This window comes from Dromiciops gliroides, chromosome 1 (genome assembly GCF_019393635.1).
Source record: "Dromiciops gliroides isolate mDroGli1 chromosome 1, mDroGli1.pri, whole genome shotgun sequence".
NCBI classification, from domain to species: domain Eukaryota; kingdom Metazoa; phylum Chordata; class Mammalia; order Microbiotheria; family Microbiotheriidae; genus Dromiciops; species Dromiciops gliroides.
This window is the reverse complement of record NC_057861.1, coordinates 619,084,154-619,096,782: the sequence shown is the minus strand read 5'-3', so window position 1 is coordinate 619,096,782 and position 12,629 is coordinate 619,084,154. Positions and strand designations below refer to the sequence as shown.

General features: G+C 37.1%; 1 protein-coding gene across 1 annotated transcript in view; it reads right to left on the bottom strand.

The window, feature by feature from the left end:
- LCMT1 (leucine carboxyl methyltransferase 1) overlaps nucleotides 1–12,629 on the bottom strand; it is an 82,617-nt gene that overhangs the window by 15,444 nt on the left and 54,544 nt on the right.

Genomic DNA, 12,629 nt, shown 5'->3' with positions numbered 1-12,629 from the left:
GCCAACTATCAAAGTATGAGAGTAAATCTGATCACAGTAAAAATCATTAAGAGTAAAAGCTTCTAGAGAAATGCAAATTAAAACAACTCTGAGGTACCACCTGATACCTATCAGATTAGCTAATATGAGAAAAAAAGGAAAGTAATAAATGTTGGAGAAGCTGTGGAAAAATTGGAACACTAATGCATGGTTGGTGGAGCTGTGAACTGATCCAAGCATTGTGGAGAGCAATTTGGAACTATGCCCAAAGGGCTATAAAGCTGTGCATACCCTTTGACTCAACAATACCACTACTAGGTCTTTTTCCCAAAGAGATCATGAAAAAGGGAAAAGGACCCACATGTACCAAAATATTTATAGCTTCTCTTTTTGTGATGGCAAGGAATTGGAAATTGAGGGGATGCCCATCAACTGCGGAATGGCTGAACAAGTTGTGGTACATGAATGTAATGGAATACTATTGTGCTGTAAGAAACGATGAGCAGGCAGATTTTTGAGAAACCTGAAAGGACTTACATGAACTGATGCTGAGTGAAGTGAGCATAACCAGGGGAACACTGTACACAGGATCAACAACACTGTGTGTTGATCAACTGTGATGGACTTGACTCTTCTCAGCAATACAATAGTCCAAGATAGTTACAAAGGACTCATGATGGAAAATGCTCTCCAAATCCAGAAAAGAAAAAAAAAACTATGGAATCTAGATGCAAATTAAACCATATTATCTCTATTTTTTTGTTTTTCTTTTTTGAGGTTTTTCCTTATTGCTCTAATTCTTCTTGCACAGCATGACTAATGCAGAAATATGTATAATGTGATATAACCTATATCGGATTGCTAGCTATCTTAGGAAGGGGGGAGGAAGGGGAGGGAGGGAGAAGAAACTGAAACTAGAAATCTTATAAAAACAAATATTGCAAACTATCTCTACATGTAACTGGAAAATAATAAAATACTTTTATGGGGGGGGAAGAGTAAAAGCTTCTGTCAACAGTTTTGCCTGGCTTACACTATATGGAAATTATTTATCACATGGTACTTAATGCCTTAGTTTGCTGAATCCTTCAGCATACAAAATCAAAGGCTATAATCATAGTACAATAGATTTGGAAGTATAAGGGAACTTCAATATGTTTAATACCCTCATTTTACAGATGAGGAAAAGGCTCAGAGAAATTAAATGACCTAAGTGATAACACAAGAACTAACAGAAGAGAAAGGACTAAGGATGGTGCTTCCAAAAAGAATGAGAGCGAAGTAAACTTTGTCTTCCTGGTTCTGTCATCTATGTTCCAAGTAAATCTCCCTCCTAGAAGAAAATATTTAAAAAGATTTAAAGAATACCTCCATACTCTGCAGGTTATAAAAAAGAATTAAATGTTTCTTTTTAAAATGGAAGGATGGGGCAGCTAGGTGGCGCCGTGGATAGAGCCCCGGCCCTGGAGTCAGGAGTACCTGAGTTCAAAAATTTCAAATTGAGGGTTCTTTCTACTGCACCATTACACACTAGAAAAAAACACTGAGATCATCTATCTTCTTTTACAAATAGGGATAATGCATCCTTCTGGGGAGTTGATCACAAAAGTTACTAGCAAAAGAAAGGATTGTTGATGATGCTTCTTTTTTTTTTTTTTTTTTTTGCAGGCAACGGGGGTTAAGTAACTTGCCCAGGGTCACACAGCTAGTAAGTGTCAAGTGTCTGAGGCCGGATTTGAACTCAGGTACTCCTGAATCCAGGGCCGGTACTTAACCACTGCGCCATCTAGCTGCCCCGGATGATGCTTCTTAAAAAGAATGGAGGGGGGCAGCTAGATGGCGCAGTGGATAGAGCACCGGCCCTGGAGTCAGGAGGTCATGAGTTCAAATCTGGCCTCAGACACTTAACACTTACTAGCTGTGTGACCCTGGGCAAGTCACTTAACCCCAATTGCCTCACCACCCCCCTAAAAAAAAGAATGGAGAGAAAAACAAATTTTGTTATATACAAGAGAAGAGAAAAAAAAAAAGAGGAAACAGCTACTTGTCTTTCAAAGAAGGGAAGTGAAGTTCCACAGGAGTTTCTGAAATAAATTGAAATAAAAAATGGCAGTAGAGATACTGAACCAACTATCCATTTTTCAATAAGAGAAGTCTGCTATCTTCCTAGGGCATATATGTAAGACATGACAGAGAATGTCCCAAGGTTTGTCAATCTGAGAACTACCCATTTCTAGGAAAAAATGATATTGTGGGGGGCAGCTAGGTGGCGCAGTAGATAAAGCACTGGCCCTGGATTCAGGAGGACCTGAGTTCAAATTTGGCCTCAGACACTTGACACTTACTAGCTGTGTGACCCTTGGCAAGTCACTTAACCCCCATTGCCCCGCAAAAAAAACCCCAAAAAACAAAAAACAACAAAAAAATGATATTGTGACAAGAAATCTAGAAAACACTTCAAAAGATGATAAGTAACCATTAATGAATCAGTCAACTTAGAAGGAGATCTCTAGCAGGGCACCCCAAAGATCTGTGGTTAGCCCTGTGCTGCTGAACCTTTATTATCAACCAAAGCATATATCCTATCCTTATATCACAAATCTAAAATAAACAGCCAACACACTGACAGAGTCAGGATGGCTGAAATAGGCTAACTTTAATAAGGTGACATTTAATAGGAATAAATATCAGATCTTACACATGGGTTGAAATAAATCAATTATAGGAACATAAGACAGAGGGGTGGCTGGACAACAGTTCATCTAAAAAAGAACTAATTTAAAATGAGCCAAATGATATGGCAGCCCCCCCCCCCATTCACATAATCTTAGGCAGCATTAAGATGCACATGATATCCCGCATAGTTCTGCTATTCTCTGTGGAGAGGACTGTTCAGTTACCACATTTTACAAAGGTCATTAATAATCTAAACCAGGTCCAAAGACAGGTGGTCAGATGGTGGGTCCCAAAAATATGCCATATTAAGATAACCTTGAAATGACTGGGGATGGTTAGTGCAAAGAAGAAAAAAACATGATAAAAAGCGGTCATGTGAAAGAAAGATCAGTGTTGTTCCGCTAGGACTCAAGAAACAGAACTAGCATAGGCAGAAGAATTGGATTAATGATTTTGTTGAGGAGAAACTTTCTAATAATTAGAACTATCCAAGAGTGGCCAGGGAAGGTGGTAGATTCTGTTCTACCTCCCTACAAGTCCTTAAGCAAAGCCTGGTAGGGATTCTTGTTTAGGTACAGAATGGACTAGACAGTTTCTGAGGGAGTCAACTAGAACAGGGTTTTAATTGAGTGACTTCTGATTGGTCAGAAAATGACCTGATTTCAGTAGCCAAAAGTTCCAGTGCTGACTATGCCATCTAGTATTGGAAAAAAGATGGTTTGTCTTAAGGGCTGGCTGCTCTCTAATGCCACCTCTGGATAGAGAAGGAAAAGAAGCAAGGGATTGTGTGATTTCTATGGTTACCCTGGAGAACTTGTTTGAAAAGTGAACCTAGGGGCAGCTAGATGGCGCAGTGGTTAAAGCACTGACCCTGGATTCAGGAGGACCTGAGTTCAAATCCGGCCTCAGACACTTAACACTTACTAGCTGTGTGACCCTGGGCAAGTCACTTAACCCCAATTGCCCTGCAAAAAAAAAAAAAAAAGTGAACCTAAACTGAGCTGCTGTGAACACAGTTGTGAGTGGACCATGCAGTATTCAAGTAACTGAATAACCAGCTAGACAGAGCTAGATAGTGCAGAGATAGCTGGTTTGAACTTTGCAATTCTTGAATTTAATGGGAATTGTTTTTCTCATTAAGAGCTAACACTTTCTAAATGTTCTTTAAGGGCAGATGGTTAATTAAAAAGGCTTACTCAAGTAGAGATTTCCCTAGCCGAAGAGTGGTGAGGATTAGCAGTCAAGCAGTGAAAAGAGAAGCAGTTCCACATGATGTAGATGTTCTGAATGGCCCAGTAATACTGAAGACTGTAGAACTATGAGCTGCCCTAAGGACATGAATTTTCATTCCTTATATTTCCCTGCCAGGTTCCTATGAGTATGTCCCCACTAATAGATAGTGCACTGGTAGAAGGATGTGAAATCCATTGATTGGATGGGGTTTCAATATCCAGAGTGCTGAGTAGGAGAAATATGTTTCCTCCTCACCAGGATCACTCCTAGATCTTTGAATGTACCCATGAGGTGGTGGTGAGCTACCTCTAGGAACTTAACTTGTGGGTATGAAAGCAGGTTGTAGGAGAGAGCCAAATCCAGAGAGAAGAGAGATGTCTTTCTACACCTAGGTGTGAGGTCTGAGGCTCCAAATCTTGCACAGTATAAATGCTGACTATACCCCAAGGTAGAACTCCATTTTTACCATTGTTATATTGTGGGAAAGACCAATCTTTTTGTCTCGATAGAAGGTAGTGGTCTCCCTCTGATCAGAGATCTTCAAGCAAAGGAAGATACAGACTAGATGGGCTGTGAGTAATTCTGAGTTTGTGATTCTGTCATACAAAACGTTACTATTATTTTAACAGGCGATGTTTAGCAATCCTATTTTACAAATGAAGAAACAGTATTAAAGAGCCTAAGGACACACTGCAAGAAAATCAGCCAAGAACAATTGAGGTTTCCTGAGACTCTAAATATTTGATGGTTTCCAAAACATGGTCCGCATTTACTCTGGAGTCAAATCTGTGTGCTTTGGGAGTAAAAGTTAACATTTTTAGTTAAGGCTATCTTCATCTTTAGGCATCAGTTAAAGTACTGTGTATGGCTGACTGAACCAGATTTCCAGTAGAAATATGAAAAGGCTGAGGACAAATAATTTTCTAGTTTCCCAACAGTGAATGTTTATAGTGAACAGGGAGAAGAGAAAGGGAAGAAAAGTAAGCAACCCTAACAAATGTGTGACTTCAAGAAATGTCAGCAACTTAATTCAAAAACTCCCAGTAGAACTATTCAAATAAGGCATACAGATGAATAGAATCTTTTAAGTTTATAAAAAACCAGTTAAGAAAGATGAGGTCTTTCCTTTGGGACCAAAATAAAACAAATATATTCCTCTAAGTATATAATTTTTGTCTTTTCTCCTTTTTTGAAGGACCTCTAGCAAATATATCATACTAATATATAGAAGGATGAAAATGTGGAATAGCAATAATAAAACAAATCTTCCTAAAGACATCACAATAGCTACCTGCTTCTGATTTCTACCTCAATCTGTACAAGTACACAAAGACAGAAGCACCATGACATGTACTGTGGAAAGGCACAGGTATCTTTAAACATAAGCCAAATGTTAAGGTGGGATGTGTGTGTGTGTCTATGTATGTATATGTGTGTGTGTATATATGTATGTATGTATGTATGTATACACACACACATATAAACATTCTGCTATCTCTTAATAACCTACTCTGGGTTATTAATGAACTTAACTCTTTAACTATATTCTTATTTCCTGTCTATACTGAATTCCAATTCCTTGGTTACAATAATTTCTCCCTTAACTTTCCTAACCTTATTCCTCTGCATCTTCAAGAGATGCCGTCTAGTTCAAATACTTGTGTATTTGGTGAATATTTGGTACTCACCCTATCTTTATTCTTTATGATTGCATAAAGCTTTAATCTCAAACAATCTTCAATTTTAGACCATTTCAGACCTCATCCAAAGTGTATTTCATCTTTCTGTAACAGGTATCCTCCCCACTAGAAATCTCCTTTACTGTTTTAGCTGCTCTTTAATCAATTTCTTTCATTTCTGTCTTTCTTAAAGTACAGTAACTATACAAGCACTGCATGCAGAAAAATCCAAGTGCAGAAACACAGTGTTTTACATAAGGGAAGAAAATGTTTTATGTTTTTGTTACCCTTTCTGAATAAATTGTTTTAAACTTCCTGTTTTGTATAGGTTCAATTTTAAAGCATTTAAATAATGTAGCTCTTTTAAAAAATAACAAGTTCAGTCAGCAAAGGAACTCTAGCTGGGATAATACAGAAAAGAGGCAAATAATCTGTGAAATAAAATACTATTCAACTCTTTGTAATGGAAAAGATGTGGAAACTAAGGGGGTACCCATTAATTGAAGAATGGCTGAAGAAATTATGGTATATGAATTTAATGCAATACCATTTTGCCATAAGAAATTATAAAAGGAACAGGCTCGGGGAAGCCTGGGAAGATATTATGAAATTACACAGAGTAAATTGAGCAGAATAAGAAGAAAAACTTATACAAAAACAAAACTGTTGTAAATCAAACAAAGTCAAAGTCTTTGAAAGACTTAAAATTGCTAATCAGTGCAATGACCAACCATGGTTTCAGAGGCTGATTTATGTTATTCCATTTTCTGAAAAGAGAGGTAATAGTTTCAGATGCAAAATGAGACATATATTTTAGGGCATAGACAATGTGAGAATTTCTTATGTTTGACTATGTTTATGTTAGATTTTGTTTTCCTTTTAAATAGGGGGGAGGTAAAGGAGAGAAAATAAATGCTTACTAATTGAAAAATGTTACATTACATAATTTCAGGAATCTATAGATATTGTATGGCTACTTCCTGCTACGAGCGAAGAAAGGAACCCCCTTCTATAACTCAGTAAATAGTCTTTGAGATTTGCTGTGGACAAAAAATTCATTAACCTGCAATAAACCTGGCCTAGCTAGGTTTGTCCTCAGGTATCTGTGCCCATATATGATGCCTTTCTGTCCTAGAAAGATCAGAAATTGTATACTTCATTGACATGGCCCTTAAGAACCCAAGATCACCTACATGCCACAATAAGGTTTATAATTTGAATTTCAAAAGACTTAAAATATGACTGTCACTAGAGACAGAAGCAGGGTAAGAACTGATCATTGAAAAGGCACAGCAGTAATGACAGCATATTTTCATCTTCTTGTCTCCAAAATACATCTCTTAAGCTTGAAGCTATTTCAAAAATTCTAGATTTAGTAAACTACTCTCACCTTATCTGTGCTTGTCATTACTTCAAAGACAAAAGACTTTTATATCCCTTTAAGTCTTCCTCTTTTACCCATTAAAATGCTATAAGCCTAACTTACTAGTTAAAGGTTTCTTAGAAAATCAAGTAAATAACATTTACGTTTTCAGTTAGAAGGTTAGATCCTGCTCTTGATTACAAGTTCTTGAATAACCACTCAAGGAATTTCTGGCACTCTGGAGCAAAAAAGAACAGGCTCTAAAAAGAAATTAGTGTCCATTGGTCCATTTTATATTACCTCCCATGCCCTCAGTTTGTTAGTCAAAAAGCATTCATTAAGAGCAATTTGGAACTATGCCCAAAGAGCTATAAAACTGTACATATCCTTTGACCCAGCAATACCACTACTAGGTCTTTTTAACAAAGAGATCATAAAAAAGAGGAAAGGACCCACATGTACAAAAATATTTATAGAAGATCTTTTTGGCAAAGAACTGGAAATTGAGGGGATACCCATCAATTGGGGAATGGCTAAATAAGTTGTGGTATAGGAATATAATGGAATACTACTGTGCTGTAAGAAATGATAAGCAGATGGATTTCAGAAAAACCTGGAAAGACTTATATGAATTGATGCTGAGTGAAATGAGCAGAACCAAGAGAATATTGTACACAGTATCAATAACATTTTGTGATGATCAACTGTGACAGACTTAACTCTTTTCAGCAATACATTGATCCAAGACATTGCCAAAAGACTTAAGGTGGAAAATGCTCTCCACATTCAGAAAAAGAACTATGGAGTCTGAATGCAAATTGAAGCATACTATTTTCACTTTTTTTGTTGTTTTTTTTTCCTTTCTTGAGGCTTTTCCCTTTTGTTCTGATTCTTTTTCACAAAATGACTAATGTGGAAATATGTTTAACATGATTGTACATATATAACCTATATCAGATTGGTTGCTGTCTTGTGGAGGGTGGAGGAAAAGGAGGGAGAGAGAAAAATGTGCAACTCAAAATCTTATGAAAACGAAGGTTGAAAACTATCTTTACATGGAAAAAATACTATTAATATTTAAAAAAAGCACTCAGTAAACATGTACTCTGTGTTAGGTACTATTTTACATGCTGGGGATGCAAAGAAAGGCAAAGATCAGCCCCTGCCCTCAAGAAGCATGCATTCTAATGGAGATGACAACATGTAACACAGTAGGGAGATACCAGATTTATACAGAATAAATGAAGGAAATCTGAAAGGGGAAGGAAGGAGCAGTTAGAGGATGAGGGAAGAACGCTTGTAGAAAGGAAAGTTTAATCTGAGCCTTGAAAAAAGCCATGGAAATGAAGAGGTAGAGGTGAGGGCACTGGGCATTTCAGGCACAGGGCACAATCACTGCAAAGACATGGAGACAGGAGATGGAGTCATGTTTAAGAAACTGCAAGTAGGCCACATTTCTAGATCATAGAACGTGTAAAGGGGAAAAGGGCAAAAGAAAGTTAGAAATGCAGGAAAAAGCCAGGTTGTGATAACTTTTAAATGTCAAGTAGAGGATTTTGAATTCAATCCTAGAGGTGATTTGAGGACACTGAAGCTCAAGGAATAGGTGCGTAAAACAGTCAGACCTACATGTTAGTGCTTAAACAGGAATGAGAATACTAAGCCCCCAAATAGCAAATAATAACATCTATACCAGAAAGAATAATGATCAAAAAATCCACTGTGAAACCACAGCAAGTGACTTCTTCCTGATCAGGAAAGTACAAAATGTCAGACGGAAGCTCATGGGCAATAAAAAAGGGGCATTAGGGTAGGATGATATCCCAGCATGATCAGAGACAGAACACTAGTAGTCTACAATTTCTGTGTCAAGTGGCAGCAATAACAGCAAGTTCCCTGAGGAAATACCAAGGTTGTCAGAAAGTCCCAGAGTGGAGACCTTAGAAGTCCTAGGGCATAGCAGGAAGAAGCTACAACAGAAAACATACAGGGCTGCAGTACTCAGATCCTCAGTATTCAGACCAAGACAGCCCAGGGCCAGGGGCTGACTAATACCATCCTGCAATGACAGAGAGGACCCTGAAGATCCTTAACCTCAAATATCCAGGGAGACCTGAACCTCTAAAAGTAGAGGTTAATATAGGAATCCCAGGGACTCATGGAAAGACCAAACAGAACCAACCACCCTACCCAAAAGTATAGCAAGGTGGAGAATCTGGCCCTGGCACAAAGCCCTAATTAAGGAACAAAAGCTGGAGAGATAACAAAATCAAAGAAAATAACAACCAGTATCAAAAATTATTGTAAATCTAAAGATCTCCAAAAACAAAGCAGAAATAAGTCTCTAACAAACTGTAAGCAGACTCAAAGGAAAAAACAGGTTTCACACAAAGAACACATGTTTATCTTGAAGACAAGAAGCAAAAGCAAGAAAGGAAGTAAGAAAGAGAAAAGAAAAAGAAAGCGAGAGGAAGGCAGGCTGGCTAGCTCTTCTGGGAAGAAGTGGAAGGAGAACAGATGCAGAATGAAAAAAAGCAGAACCAGGAGAACCATTTATCCAAGGGAAACAACACTGAAAAGAAAAACAACTTTGAAAAACTTGAAGAACTTTAATCAATATAACCAAACCATATCTCCAGAGGACCTCTAATGAAGCATGTTCATTTCTTCCTTACAGAGAGGTAACAGACACAAGATAGAAAGACATACATTTTCAAACAGGCCACTGTTTGGATTCATTTTACTTAACTATGCTTATTATAAGAAAGATCTTTTTTCTTTCTCTTTCTTTTTATTGGTTTTTGGTGGGGTAGGGGCTGGTGCTAAGGGTTAGAAGTTAGCAATAATATGCAAAAAAGCCATTTTTTAAAAATGAACAGAAGAGAACAGATGTTTTAGAAGGAAACAGACAAGCAGGACGGTTTTGGAAGCAATGTGTAAAATTTATTATATACTTTTTTAAAAAAAGGAGTATGAAATAGAGATGCATAGTTTCTTATAGAATCCTTTTTGTGTTCTTCTGTTTATATGGAAAGGCGGGGGGGGTTTTTTTGGGGGGGAGTAAGTTCAGAAAAAACTTTTTTTAAAGAATAAAAGGAAAAGCACCTATGTAACTTAGTGGAGGATGTAGAGGATGGGTGGGATTGTGAAAATATTTGAGACAGGGAGACTATTTAGAAGGCTACTACACTAGTCCAGGGGAGAGGTGATCAGAGCCTGAGCCAGGGCTGTAGCTGAATGAGTCAAGAGAAGGGGATGTATACAAGGGATACTGTGAAGGTAGAAATGATAAGATTTGGCAGTTGGACTCAGAATCTTCAAGGGATAAAAAAAAGAAGTGATCTAAAAAAACAAATGTTCAGATGGTCAGACTGAAATATAAAGAGCAGGACAAGAACGACCAAATACTTGGTAAACAAAACACGCTCCTCTACAATTATCCCACTTTTACTGCTTTACGTGTAATTATGAAGGAAAAGATCATTTTTTGTTAGTATTTTTCTCTAGCTTAGTATTATGTACCTAATCAGCACTCAAATGTCTATTGGACTGAATTCTTCTTGTGTCAGCTTTCAAATCTTCTCTCTACCTTCTAAATTCACTTTGCTCCTTAACTTAGGGCCAATCTTCCAGAATAACATCTAGACATGTGCTCGCTCTTCTACAATCTCTGGAAATATTACCTTATTCTCTATTATAAACAGTCCTTAATTGCCAATAGAATCTTACCCTTTTGTCTGATTATGTAAGTGACCCTGGATGCTCAATTTCTATGTCAGGAGAACACAAGCTATGCTAAGTTCTAACAGGTTGTAAAGTCTTCTAGCTTGGGGTTTATATCTATTACCAGAGAGTGAACCTAGCTGAGTCCAGAGGAAACCACCAATGTTGCCAGTTGGCCACCAGGAATGTTTCTGATCTACTATGGCATAGAAGGGTTTGTGCTTTACACTGGTAAGGCAAGTGCACATATAGATAAAATAATGGATCCCTGAAATACTTGTTTATTTCATTTTAACCAGTTTTGAAGCTTCCCCTAGAAGTGTGAAGATTCTGTTAGGAACTGCAGGTACAATATGGAGTAGGGATTAGCACTAACCAACTCTGTTCCTTTACAATTTAAGAAACCAAGGTTGCTTGATCCAAGTTGCTCATTAGTAATAAGAACCATAAAAATCTTCCCATTTTCAGATGAAAATAAGTGTAGACTCATAGGATTTAATGCTCAAAGGCCCTTAGATGTCATCTGATTCAACCCCCTAATTTTACAGATGAGGAAAATGAGGCCCCCAAAATGAAGCAACTTATCCAAAGTCACACAGGTATTAAGCAGTAATACTAGGATTAGAAGCTTAGGTGTTCTGGCTCTTCCTGATATAATGAACTACATCACAGCATAATCAAATTAATCCATTTATAGCTATTCTATATCCAAAATTTATCCTATTATTATACAATACAGGGTATGTGTGTTCACACAGTCCAAAGACACAAACCAAAGACTTAAAATGCAACATGTCTCATTCTACTGAAGAAATCAAGGAAGAAACCCAATTTAAGTACTACATTAAGCAATTAAATGCCACTCTCCTTCCTTCCAGTTTTTTGTTTGTTTTTTTTGCTTTCAATCACACAAAGAACAGTGAGGCTGTTCACAAAAATCCAAATAAAACCACTTCATGTCATATCTCAATCTGAAGAGGTAACAATGCAGAAGAGTAGGAGAATTGTAAGTGTTAGCTCTTCCACCTAGATCACACATTAGTTGCAGAGAGAATATGTGGGAAAGAGGGGAATTCAAGGATTTCCCCTATGATATATTTATTATTTTTTTTTTTAGTGAGGCAATTGGGGTTAAGTGACTTGCCCAGGGTCACACAGCTAGTAAATATTAAGTGTCTGAGGCCGGATTTGAACTCAGGTACTCCTGACTCCAGGGCCGGTGCTCTATCCACTGCGCCATCTAGCTGCCCCTCCCCTATGATTTAAGAAAACCAAATCGTTATCTGGGTATAGACATTTATAGCTCCTTTACATAATGGAGGTTTTTCCGAGGAACTGGACTAGGTCATCTTAGAAGTCTTCTAGCTCTAGGTCTAAGATTCTATGATCCTAAGATAGGATGCCTTGTCTCTTAAAGTCACATTTGCTGCCTATAAATTCCTAGAATTACGATTAAGAAATTTTTTCTATAAATATATTAAACATAAAGATCAACAAATATTGAGAACAGCTATTTATAAGATATTATAGGTCAAGCAAAGAAGCATTAAATATAGCAGTCAGGAGGGGAAGATAATGGATTCAGTTTTATAGTGATAGATTGGCCAAATGTAAATGTCTAACAGACACCTAGAAATGCAAGATTAGAATTCAGGAGAAAGGTCAAAGCTGGAAATAAAGACTTTTAATTCAATTAAATAACGTTCAACATCTATATAGAATATTTATTATGATTTCATATCTATTATCTTATTTGAGTCAAACAACTTAAGAAAAAAATAGGGATAGCATCCCTTTTTAAGAATGAAGATAATAAGGTTTCATTTTGTCTTTGTATATCCAGTGCCCAGCACATAATAGCTTCCTAATACCTGTCAAATTTAATTAAATGTTGAACAATGATATAAAATCAGTTTTTTTTTAAATCTGTAAAAAACACATCTACACTAAAGACCTACTCTAATGGTTCATTTTGA